The 13,267-nt window shown below is 41.5% G+C and overlaps 1 protein-coding gene across 2 annotated transcripts in view; it reads left to right on the forward strand.

Moving 5' to 3' along the window:
* adam10a (ADAM metallopeptidase domain 10a) overlaps positions 1 to 13,267 on the forward strand; it is a 69,260-nt gene that overhangs the window by 16,461 nt on the left and 39,532 nt on the right. The window contains exon 1 of one of the 2 annotated variants that reach the window (XM_029125093.2): positions 6,555 to 6,641. The exons of the other annotated variant lie outside the window; for it this stretch is intronic. The gene's annotated coding sequence lies outside the window, so the exon portion shown is untranslated. Of the gene's footprint in view, positions 1 to 6,554; positions 6,642 to 13,267 lie in introns of those variants that run through there. 2 annotated transcript variants of the gene reach the window in all.

Consider the following 13,267-nt stretch of genomic DNA (forward strand, 5'->3'; position numbering starts at 1 on the left):
GAGAGAAAAGATGGGATCATCGATCAAGGTGTAACCAAAAATCAAAAAAAGAATATTAAAAACAGTATTGAATGTAGTGAAAATATAATCAGTAAAACTAAATAAAGACCAAGTTGGAACCTCTGGGGATCCGGGGACCCCATTTTGTAAAAACCTTAGATAGTAAGTTTGGGGGTTTATCCTGTTACCTCAGAAGTTAGTTTGTCGCTAGTTAATGTCAGCCCATTGTTGTTAACTTGGAGTACTTGTTGTTGGGACTTGTTAACCTGCTGTGTGTCTGGTACAAGTCCTCGCTTGTTGTAATAGCATTGCTGATATGTTCATACTAAACTTAGTCGTGTTTCCCAAAATACTTACGTATGCACGTAATTCCTGCAGCAATGCATAGTTTTTTCCCCCACTCTACCCTTTCATGAGCAACCAGTGAACCAAGGACTCTATTGGCTTAATGGAATTATTTGTAGAAAGTTTATTGTAGAAAGTATAATAATGAGAGAATTTCGAAAACAATTGAATGACAGACTTCCCGCAGGTTAAACTGTTGTCAGAAATCAAATGTATTATTCTTCTGTAAATATTGTTGCATTAAATGTTACCATGACAAGGTTAACTTGAATAGACTATTATCTTTTTTTTTTTACGGGTTTCTGAATGTCCTTGATTTGGGATGGGTGCATACATTCCAGCCTTCTGCTCCTGTGAATGGTGTCAGGTTGTCTCACAAAGAACTAGTCATAAAAGCTGAGAAAATCAGGGTGTATTCATAATAATAAAAAACAATGGTATTATGCAAAAGAGTATGCTATTTGGGCATTCTTTGTATGGCTTGAATAAAAAAAACTATATTTTCACCTCTCTCATTTGCGGTTTAGAGCCGAGCAATGTATGAAAGGGATTGAAACTGTCTGAAAGTAGCCTAAAGGGAAGCACATGTTGCAAATATTTTACATATTTTACATAAATAATTTATTATATTCTGAGGCAGATTTGTTTAAGGAAAGTTTATATAATTTGTGTGGACTACAAGAGAATGCAATGCCCTATCTGTACTAGTGACTAATCATTTGTTGACAAAATCAGGCCTACTCCTGTTATTAGTGTCAAATGTTTTTTTCTACAAAAGAAGGCAAAATAATTTTGTATTATTTGCTGCTTTTTTAACAAGTTAGTTAATGCGTTTCGTTATTTCTGCCTCTGCCCCGTGTAAATCCCGACGTGTTCCAGCACAATACTGTAGTATCCTGTCACAATTTAGCTCATGCGTTTCAGTATGTGGGATGAGTCAATGGTTATTTGCTAAATAACTCCAGCTCCCGGTAACCTTGACTAATATAATCGCCAAGAAGCTTTTCCAAATCACACCTTAAAAACAAAACCCCAACCTAAAGGTTTATTTGGAGGGATAATAAAAGATCAGGAAAAGGGTTTCTTGTTTTTTCTTTTAGAGAGATAGCAGGGGGCTGACTCACTTTCTCCATGTCTCACACTCATTCTAACTCACTGTCCAGCTACTGACTTTGTACTCTGATGAGCGCCACTCTTCCAACAGGGCATGACCCCCCCCCATTTGGTCTCTCTAAAACCATCTGTACTGTACTAGACTGTGCTTGATTCCGCCAGCTCCATTGTTCTCTTTCTTCTCTGTCACAGAGCGGTTCTGAGTCCTGATGTCCTTGATGTCCTTGATGTGTGCTTGTAATCCCAGTGAAGGGATTGAAGTGTGGTCCTGTGTGTAACAGACACCAGCAACCCAAGGCAGAAGCTCCTCACAGAGCTGCAGTACAGCTGTCTGTAAAAGAGCTGTTGTATGCACAGGTTATCACGGCTAAGTTTTTACTTAGCCTCTCATCCCAAAGCTACTGTGTGCTCCGTCTTGTCTCACTGGGAAATTGCTTAGGCTACCATGTTTCTTTAGCAGGTATGTTTTTGTGTCTGTACAACATACGTACGTGTTACTTTCCTGTCTAATGATGACATGTCAATTTCAGCCAACCTCCCTTAACCCGTTTCAGTCCTATTCTAGTCAAGAATTCCTGGTTTATCTTTTAATATTGCCCTCTTTTGTTTTGAAAACAACTGGGGGTATCAATAACACATCTTAGGGAAATTGTGCTGAACGTATTCCCAGTAAGCAGTGTTGTGGTTTCCCAGGGCATCTGATATACTGTAACAGGCTTCAGTGGTCACTTCCTGTCTGTTTCGGAGGCTGGTATCAGTCACTGATTGTTCTGTGTGCGGGCCTGCAGGTGTTCACATTTGTCTCCCAGTAACCTCACCAGATGGGTGGAATGGGCTGGTATGTCAGTTGGCGCTCACCAGACATTGCCATCTCTGTGTAGAGCATAGTTCATAATTACATAGTGCCTTGACTTGAAGGGGAAAGCGTTGGTCTTCTGCAGCTGGTCCATCTTGTGTACCTTCCAGCCAATGCTGTCCCACTGGTGACCACAAATATTGTTTAGTTATTCATCAGACACTCTTATCCAGAGTGAGTTAGTAAATTCATCTTAAGATGGCTATAAATTAGATTAGATTCAACTTTGTCATTGAACAGTACAATGAAACCATAAGTGCAAATAGAAGAGGGCTGGGAATTTGAGTATTTAAGTGTTAAATAGATGTATATTACAAGTGGAATGTATAGATTTGCAATGAAGGCAAATGCAGTACAAATGGCAACGATGAACTAGTGGACAGGCACGCTCTAACAATACACAAGTTACCAGGCTATCTTAAAGGGGCCACGTTAGTTGATTTGCCTTTTCAAAACTTTTTCTGGTTTACCCACAGTTTGGGGGACACAATTGTCGGTTGAATTAAGTCAGAAACAGACACACAATGAAACGCACATTCCTTCTCGTGTGTGATCCCATTGAGAACTGTGCTGCAGGCAGTGTCCTTGCTATTAGAGAAGAAATGTTGTCTTTGTGTTTCGGTGTTTCTGTCTCCCAGTGCTGCTGTGTGAAAGGGCCATGCCAGTTCTATAATAATGAGTCCCTGGAGGCCGGTCATTTTCAACATGGTCCAACTCATTCCTCTTTCTTCACAACTCAGACTTTTGTGTTGGGATCATGTTGGGATCATTTTCTCAACACCCCTCCCATGGCATTAACATCCCTAACATTTCTTTAGTAGCTAACATCATGTCGATAGACCGTGTCTGTCGTCTGTAAGCTCTTTGCTTTCCGTTTCCTGTCTCATACTGAATGTAGTCGGATACTCCCCATGTTAATTCACAGGCTGTGTATCTGTTGTGAAAAGAAATGTTTTGCTATTATTTGCTCTCAGTCTGTTTGAAATGTGCAAGCTCTATCTTCTCCAAAACAGTTTCTGATTGAGTTAGAGGATGGTGCTCAGCACCTCTTGATACATTCAACCTTCTTGGGTAGCCAGTCTTAAGTTTCCCTGAATGCCGACTTTCCAGTTATAGCAGTGAAATGTGTGGATGTTTTGAATGTTTAGTTCTGAGGCATTTCCAGCTTTACATTCCAGCTGTTGAGCACCACCCTCATGACCGATAACGTGATGAGAGCGCCTCCACTACACACCAAGACCTGCGTTCCGACTCTCAGTACACGCTTCACATTACAGGCCTTGAATGTGCTGCAGGGAGTCTCTATCAAATGTAGCTAAATTGATAGTTCACCCAAATAAAATGACATTGTATAACAACAATCCATGCTTTGGCTTAGGTTTCCTGAGACTGCTTTTGTATGGTAGCGTTTTGTCATTTTTGGCACTAATCATATTCAATTCATTTGACCGATATAAAAAAATGGTCATGCGTCATGTCTACATCATCCGGTCGTTTGTTCAGGTGATTTAGACTCTTTGAAAATGGTAAGAGGAAAATGCTAATGTGTCCAGTGACTTGAATGGGTTTCTTCCTCAAATGCAAACGTTAACAAAACACGGGAGGCAACTTTTGAATTCGCTCTGAACGCGTGAACACTTGAGATAGAAGGGGTTGAATATCAAAGTGCAGCCCATGCTTGCCCCACTTTTGTAATGACTTCTAAATGACAGCTAAACTGCTGACCGTTTCATCCACCCAGTGTGTCCGTTGTGTTTTGCTCTTACTGTGTGCCTCACTCTCATTCTAGCTAGGGGTGTCTGGCACTTGGAAGGCTCTTCACAGAAAAAGCCCTTTTGTGTGCCTACACTCCAATCAGCACCATGCCTTCCTCCCACTCCAGCAATGAGCAGCTGGATCAAGTTACCAGAGAGGGCAATCCTGGGGCTTTACACAGTATTGGATCACATGCCACAGTATATTATACTCCAAAGGCCCAATACCAAGTGAGAGGCAGTGAGATTTAGTGCTCAGTCACTGGCTTTCTGAGTGACTTGGGTAAGATCCCCTTTGAAATCTGGTCAAGTAAAGGTTTTAATTAAAGTTCAACAGGTGACTGAAGCAAACATCTGTCCCACTAGAGCACTATGTTTTATAAGGGGACAGGACATTGTTGTTCTGAAAAGTCTACACCTTCACATGGCCACTCCCAAACACTGTTTATACCCCAGAGGGAGTCCACACCTTCACACGCCCCCTCCCAAACACTGTTTATACCCCAGAGGGAGTCCACACCTTCACACGCCCCCTCCCAAACACTGTTTATACCCCAGAGGGAGTCCACACCTTCACACGCCCCCTCTCAAACACTGTTTATACCCCAGAGGGAGTCCACACCTTCACATGCCCCCTCCCAAACACAGTTAACACCCCAGAGGGAGTCAACACCTTCACACACCTCATCCCAAACAGTGTTAACATTTCAGAAGTGAGCCCACTACATGACAATGTCCCTGAGTTTTCCCAGCCACCCTTTAGCTAGGGTGAAGGCTTCTTTATGTGAGTGTGAGCACGTGTTTAGCATGATTGCCCTGCTCATCAGATGTACCACAGACTGGGATTAGCATGCTAAACCACTGTGACGACGCGTGCCAGAATTCAGCTGACATGAACCCCTGCCACTGTAATCTTTCTAAGGCGAGTGTAGCCTAGCAGTTCAATGCCTGCCTTGAATGGATGGGCCAAACAGATGGATGACGCTTCTGCAGCTTGTGGTGTGTTGTAAGTGTGTGTTCTTGCTTTGTCTTGGGGCTACACCTGTTTGTGTGATAATGCATTAGCCTAGTTAGTTGGAGTCTTTCCTTAGGTAATCAAGCCTGTCTCAGGCTCTGGGCAAGGGAGTAGTAGTCCCAGTCCCACTGACATGCGGTCAGGTAGTGGGCCTAAATACTTCCCCCTGCCTGGGGCTGCCCTGGATTCAGAGGGAGGTCAGCAGTATGACTGTCAGGCGTTTGGGGCTGCTGCGTGTGGGCTGCACTCGGGACTCTCTGAATGATTCATTTGTCAGATCCTGCCTTTAGTCTAACCAAGCCCTTACTGGTTCTAAAAATCTCCCCCAACGTGAAACAGGGCCCTGTTTGTTTGCTCATGGACGCTGTTGTGAGTTTCCTGTGTATGTGTACTGTTTGTTATGGATAGTGTAGTGTAGATGTGTTTGTCTTTGTGACCCTGTGGGCTTTTTTGATTGCCCACAGGTACAAGTTCCTCTGCCCTTGGATGAATGTCTCATGGAGCAATAATGATGTCTGCGCAGCCTCTAGCCAGAGCATGGCAGAGATGGAACACAGCACCGGGCTAGCCAGCACTACCCAAATTTCTCTATGGCTCCCATGAGTTTTCTGCAAGGTCAGGCTGTTCAGTGATGAGAGCTTGTGGTGCTTGATCAAGAACAAGCATTTGTCTCTCTCAGGAGAACCCCCTGGGTCAATACTTGCAAGTTCTTGCTTTTCTAGTGTACATCCGACGTCTGCCTGAATTTGTTGTGTTTAAAAAACAAAAACAAAAAATAGATTAACATGGCACATTTAGCTGACTATCTACCAAGACCAGCTGACAACAAGGATGATTTCGGTGAACAAATGGCAGTGCAGCCTGTTAAAGACTGTTGTTGAACATCAAAAATGTTGTCATTTCCTATAGTTTGTTCCAGACCTGTATGATCAAAGTTAAACCGCTTCAGTCTGCTGGCTAGGGTGACCTACCTCAAGAAGTACATTTTGTTTTGGGTGCTAACTGTCGATGGTATGGTGGAAACAACCAGTTCTTAATAAATCCATGTTAGATGCATTATAGGGCTGGTTAAACAGAACTTTTGAAATCCTTTTTAAGTCTGTAATTTCAGTGCTTTGAATATATGCAAAACTCCCCATAGCTGTTATCATAAACATGCATGGTGTTTTTGATAATGTTCCTCAAAGCATTACCCCCTGGGAAGCCTGAGATTATGTAAGTGGGATCAAAGCATATGATTCTGGTTAGATCGGGATATCGGTTTTTGCTTAAGTCAATAGCTCATTGTATTCTCCTGGCAAAAGACATTTTACTTGTGCGTCATTGCCGCAAAATCTGTTGACACCCATCGTACCGGCATTGTCACTTTTGGCATAACGTGTTATTGCAATGTACTGTGTCTTTATTCAGCTTCCCAAAACAACAGGAGTCGGGCAGAAAAGGATTATGTTAGAAAGTCATGGCAAGCATGCAAACATTACCTCGAGGAGCCGGGTGTGCGGCAACAGTTTCATACCTCCACGGCAGGATCTGTGGTCAGCATTGCCTGACTGTACCTGTAAGTAGTTTGTGTTCATCGCAAAGTTAGTTCAATCTATACTTTTGTTTATTTGCATGGCTGGCTAACTATTAACATGCATTGAAGTCCCTAAGCGTAGCTGGTTAAAGTTGCTATTATCAGCTACAGATAATGTAAGCATTCATTAGCTCCTTTAGACACCACAACATTGGCTGGATGAAAATAAGGTTTAGCACAGGTCTGATCTGGGCTACTAAAGGTTTTGCACTGCCCATGGATTCACTGCTGTTGGTAACTTCTGTAGTGACGTGTTTCTTCACAGTTGCCACATGTTACTGTATGCAGTGTGTTACATCAGTGTTATGCATATTAATAAGGCTAAACTGTAGCCTGTGGCGTCAGCGGAATTATCTGAAGCGGCAATAAAGCTTCCTGTTTTTGTCTGTTATTGGGGCATATCTCACATATCTCTTTCTGAAAGCTGATTCATGCTCTTTGACATTGTGTCCAGAGGCCTGTAGATCCATTGATGTTACCCTGGGCTTCTCAGACACACATGGTCATCTTTCAGGCAGCTCATGGGCTGGATTTTGTGGGATGACATCATCCGTTGATTGCCAGTGGCCTGGCCTTAAGGGTGGACCGTCCCCAGTTACTCTAATGATTTTCTGATGATTTGCACCGGTTTCTGTGCACCTGGTTCTTGTTTTAGCCTTTTTATGTGATGGTAAAGGTAGGGATGTATTAACATATTCCACATAAGGAAATGTCATTTCTGTTTATTTTAATTACATAAAGGGTTTAAAAGTAAATTTTGTTTATGTGATTTGTTAAATTAGATTACCTAAATAAATGAATTTGGTTGGAAATTAGCTCAAATATCCATATCCAAATATATATTGATAAAAAGACAACAGGCCATATTTAATGTCACAGTAATACAGGCTCTCATCCATCAGAAGTAGGTAAGCAACCCGGGGACATTGTAAAATTGTCTAGACTCACTGATAAAACTGCTAAATGCGTAATTCCCTTTCAACATCAATATTTTAGTTTTTAAGGTTTATTGTAATTCAACATAATTAAATAAGTTATAAATAGGCATTGATATTTTCCTGCATAGTAGGAATGACTCCGCTAGTTTAACAGGGTTATATCAGCAAAGTCATTTTCATCCTCATGAAATCTACTACGGAATCTACCTGTATTTTTTTTCAATTTAGTTTTTATTCAATTTCTATTTTCTTCAATGTTTAATCAGTCATTAAGTGATTTTTCTGTATTGGACGTTCTGGTGCCATCAGAGGAATAACCTTGTGCTGCTGCTGTAACATAGACATCGATGCAGGGGATTATCTCACTGACGGGACTGACAAGTTTATCCAGGCGCTGGAGCGCGTGGATTGAGATACCGGGGTGGTGCAGTAAACAGTTTTGGGAACTGTAATTCATCAAGGATGACTATAAAATGCATGTACAGACATGGCATAAATGTGCCCCTGGGGACAGCCGGGCAAGACTTCGATGCAGAAATGCTCTCACAAAGGGACTGACGGGTTCATCCTAGCGCTGGTGTGCAAGGATTGAGATACCGGAGAGTCCCCCTGGAGGGTGGTCAGAGAATCGTAACTGTCTAACTGTGTTTTAATTGTATTGCATTATCACTGTAACCAGAAACTCCAATACTAAAACAGCCCTACTTATACCCTTTAATAATTAATATTTGAAAAGCATTGATTCAAAGCTTTCCATCAGATGCATCATTTATGTTTAGGTAAACAGAACTTTGACCTCTGCTGTAGATATCTGATCAAACCTGATTACATTGCTTTATAAAGTTAATGCTATACATTTTTAAGGGGTAATTCACCCCCCCCCCCCAAGCTGTTCTATTCTGTACATTGTTAAATTAAAATATGACAAATATGTTATGAAATTCTTTCTGAATCGTTAGCATGCAACGTTATATTTTTAAATCAATTGTGACTCAAGTCAACTACAAAACACACTGCAGTGTTCTTTCTGGACAAGCTGTGAGTGTTAGAATAGATCTGTAACATTTTAGTATTCAGTCTTTATCATGTTCCTTGCGGTGCATCAGTGGACAGTAATCTTATTTTATGACAAGTTTTCTGTTGGATTTAGTTCAGGGCTCCTACTTGAAACAGCTTGGCCACTCAAGGACATTTGCCTCTTATTCCTTCCACTTCTACTTTAGCTTTGGTTGTCTTTCAGATCACTGTCATGCTCAAAGTTCAACTTAAGTTCCTCTTCCAGCTTTCTGTCAGAGGGCGGCAAGATTTGCTTGTGTTAGATTTACACCAAACACAACACTTTGCATTTTTTTTAACTTCAGGCTGCAAGGTGGTTTTCAGTAATTGTTTACTTCTTCCCACCCCACTTTACGGGATAGGTTTGTGGAGGGCTGGTGATATTGTTGTCATATGCACACTGACCACAGTCTTGGTCATAAAACCTTGTAGCTCTGGACACTTAGTTCAGCCTACTTAAACAGACGACTTTATCCTGAAATCATGTGAATCTCTCCAATTTAACAGAGGTTGAGTCAGTTAACTGTGTGTGATTTCAAAGTTGAATGGTTATAAATTGCAAATATTCAATTATAATCTGGTTTTGTATTTTTAGTATTCAGTTTAATTTAACAATAGTAAACACATTCCCCTTACAAATGTTGAGTAAATGGTGAGTAGATAAGTGAAAAAATGCATGAAACTCTGTGTAGACTTTCTGTTGGATGTTCTTTCTATGGGACGCTCTTCTGCCTTTGCCTATGGGCTCACTTGACTCCCTTTATAGCAAACTCTGCTGACCTTTAACAAGGGAAGTGATTTCAGATAATGGTGACCAGCTTTCACAACTCTGATCATTATTCACTGGGGTAGAGAGATGTTTATTGTCGTTCAGATGTTTTACATATACAATGTGTCTCTGTCTGTCTCTCTCTGTCTGTCTCTCCATCTGTGTGTCTGACTCTCTTTTTCCTGAAATACTGTATGATTGTCTCTTTCACATTAAAGTTCAGCCGTCAGAGAGCGGTCTTTTGGCAGTGCTGCCATCTGAGGTTGTCCCAGCTGGCAGCTGCTTCAGGCAGGCAGGCCAGCCGGGCACTGGTGGGTCTTTTCTGGGTTAAACACTCACTCTCAGGGTTTATGGTTGTGTGCTTTCTGTCCACCAATGCTGTTGTAGAATGAATGTGTTTTGTCCTGCCTCCTTGTTCCTGATTCGCTGACCACGCCATGTTCATACGGATGCATTTGAACTGTAAAATTGCTTCTGCTGCCTGTGCAGTTTGAAAGCTTGTGATCCTGGTGGCTTGAGAGGCATGGGAATAATGGAAGCTGGAGGGTTAACTAGTGTCATCCATATCGTGGTGGAGCCTTTCCTGCCTTCTAGAAACATGTGATGCTCCCGTATTTTTAATTAATGTTTTAATGAATTAAACAGACTTTTTAAATGCCTCACCAGGTTTTATCTTTTAATAAAACTCAACATTGCACTGACAACTATTGCTATAATGGTTTCATTCAGTTCACGCGAGGCTTCCCTGTAAAACCCTTTCTACTAAAATGCTTCCCCAGCTCTATTTCTTAGTCTGCTTTTAACGACTGCGGCCGTGACTTGGTCGATGCCTGGCAAGGTTTGTCTAGTTATGAGGAGGAAATGGCTGAAATGATGAGGCCATATCGATTGTTATAGGGCCCCATTAATAAGGAGTGGAGAGGCCAGAGGCAGTAGTGGGTGTGCCGGGCTGAATAACAAGTAGAGGAAGTGGCAGTAAATCTAACCTCAGATCCTCAGTGGCCTAATGCTGGGTGTATACGCAGGTCAGGCTGCTCTCCTTCCTCTTCATCTGTCACTCTATCTCATTTACTTACACTCGCTGTCTCATACCTCGCTGTCTCTCACAATGCCTTGCTTGCTCTCTGACTTCCTCTCATTTTCACACACACTCAATTCGACCTTCCCACCCTCACTCGGTCTCTCTCTCGCCCTACAAACGCTGTCGCCTAACGTCCCCGGCTGCAGTAGGTATTAATAGTGTGCTGAGTCCTTGAGAAGCTCAGGAAGAATTACCTTTCCTATCCAGGCTCCCCTCACATATTTCACCTGGTCTGCTGTGACAGACAGGGCAGGTTGGAGGGGCCGCCCAAACCGACTCAACCAAACCGGTAGAGAAGACAGATGGTGGGTGCTAAGGGATTCCATTGGCTTTATCTGAGTCAGTCATTACAGAAAGAGAGGCGGACAATGAATCAAATTTCAAAGCATTGCAGTCACATGTAGCCTAATCATCACACTGTTAGTTGAGAGAACAGGGTCAGGCAGGGGGTTGAAGGCCTGCAGTTTAATTGTTGTTATAGGCTGAATGGACCGTAACTTCGGCTTTGCGATGGAACTGCCAGGCAGGGAGATTGTGGGTTGTACACACACAGTGAGAGGAGGTAGGGTAACACTTGGCTTCGCAATGGTAACAGAAATAACAAGGTGTTTGTGTTGTGTTTATTCCCACAAACTTCTGCTCCTCTGCTCTCAGTCCAGATACAAGGTGGGGGTCCACAAACAACAGAATTAGTGATGCTGCAATGCAGGGGGATTATGGAGGGGTGAATCCTGAAGAGCCCTAATGCCATATCGCACTATTCTTTTTGACTGTTCCATTTTCTTTTAAATTATTTGTGGGCAAATCAGCCAATAGATGGTATGGGCAAACTTGTGTAGAATATATCCCTCCGTTTATATATCGATTGGATAAAGTAACATTTTTGTTCACATTTTCTAAAAGTATGCTTTGCACTGTCAGTATAACATTTGCTTAGCAACCCACCCTGAACTTTATCAAACAGTTATTAAATGGGGAGTTTGAAAAATGGAGTTTGAACAAATTGACATGGTTTTATTATTATATAAAATAATAAATAAATTAAAGCTGTAAATTCCAAATGTATTGCAGTGTTATATTGTGATACATGTGGAAACACAAGAATTGTGTGACGTTGTATCTGAAAGTAAGTGATATCCTATATAATATCGTATCTCAAGGTCCCTTTTAATTCCCAGCTCTAGAAATGTTCCTGTTCCATTCTTGTCATTTGTTTGTAGGTGCTGTTCCTATGGTGAATCAAAGATGCACAGCAATGTTTTCTAATCTATAAATGAATAGCTCGCCACCTGCAAACCATTTGGTCTCATGTTTTGTGGGTTACAGATTAGCTGAGCGGTGGGGCGGTGCCGAGTGGTGGTGGAATGTTTTTTGACATGCATTGACATGTCGCTGGGGTTGCCAGCCTTTCAAAATTCCTGTTATCTGGACTGTCTGAAGTTGCCTAAGTAGTCCCTAAAGTAGGATGTATGATTTAAAAAAGTTGTAGGATGATTTGAATCCTGAAAGCTGATTGGTTTGAAAGCGGTGGTGTACGGTCACAGTAAAAATTATTGGCCCCCATTTTTCAAAATACATTTCTTATTGTAGATTCTTCAAAGTAGACATCCTTTTAAAATTGGCCATGAATGCTTTCTAGGCTTTGCATTATCTCAACCAGCTTCGTGAGGTAGTCACCCGGAATACATTTCAAATAACAGGTGTGCCTTGTTAAAAGTGAATTTGTTTCCTTAATGTTTGAGTAAATTAGTTGTGTTGTGAAAAGGTAGGGTTGGTGTACAGAAGACCATCATAATGTCTGTAATATAATACTCCATATTATGGCAACAACAGCTCAAATAAGCAAAGAGAAATGACTGTCTATGATTACTTTAAGACCTGAAGGTCTGTCAATTTGGAAAGTTTCAAGACCTTCAGATTGCAACCTCAGATTGCAGCCTCAGATTACAGCCCAGATAAATGTAACAAACCCTTCTCAAAATCAACTGTTTACAGGAGACTGAATCAGGCCTTTATGGTTGAATAGCTGCAAAGAAACCACTACTGAAGGACACCAAAAAGACGAGACTTGTGTGGGCCCAGAAACTCGAGAAATTGATGTTAGACCGGTGGAAATCTGTTCTTTGTTCTGGTAAAGTCAAAATGTAAGAATAAAACTAAATATCTGCAACAGTGTTCTCAACGTAACAGTCTACTTCTGGCTAAATTACTACTCTAAACGGTTCTCTAGTGGAATGTGTTTCATCCTACAAATACCTTGGGATTTAGTTGGATGTAAATCTGTCTTTAAATAAAAAAAGATTAAAGACTAAAATTGGTTTCTTTTATAGAAACTAATCATATTGGCCACGTCAGCATAGGATAGATGCTCCAGGTTCTGGAAGGAATCCTCTGGATGCAGTGGATCATTCAGGCTTTCGTTTAATCTCTGGTGCAGATTTTTGCGCACATTATTTATTACACACCGCTCAAAAACATTAAGGGGACACTTAAATCAGACATCGGGTCTCGATGAATGAAATATATCAAAGATCAAAATCTTTACTGTACATTGTGTAATTCGTTGAGAATATAATGACCTAACAAAGGTCCACGGAAACCAGAATCCCCAGCCGATTGAGGGCTGGATTCAGACCCACGCCAAAAATCTAAGTAAACAATTGAAATCACACGCTCTTCCAATTTGCGTGAATTTCATCATGGCAACTCAATGTATGCACTCCCGACATTGTCTGAGCCTGCTCCTGATGCGACGGCGGATGGT

Source organism: Esox lucius, chromosome 2 (assembly GCF_011004845.1).
Source record: "Esox lucius isolate fEsoLuc1 chromosome 2, fEsoLuc1.pri, whole genome shotgun sequence".
Lineage (NCBI taxonomy): Eukaryota > Metazoa > Chordata > Actinopteri > Esociformes > Esocidae > Esox > Esox lucius.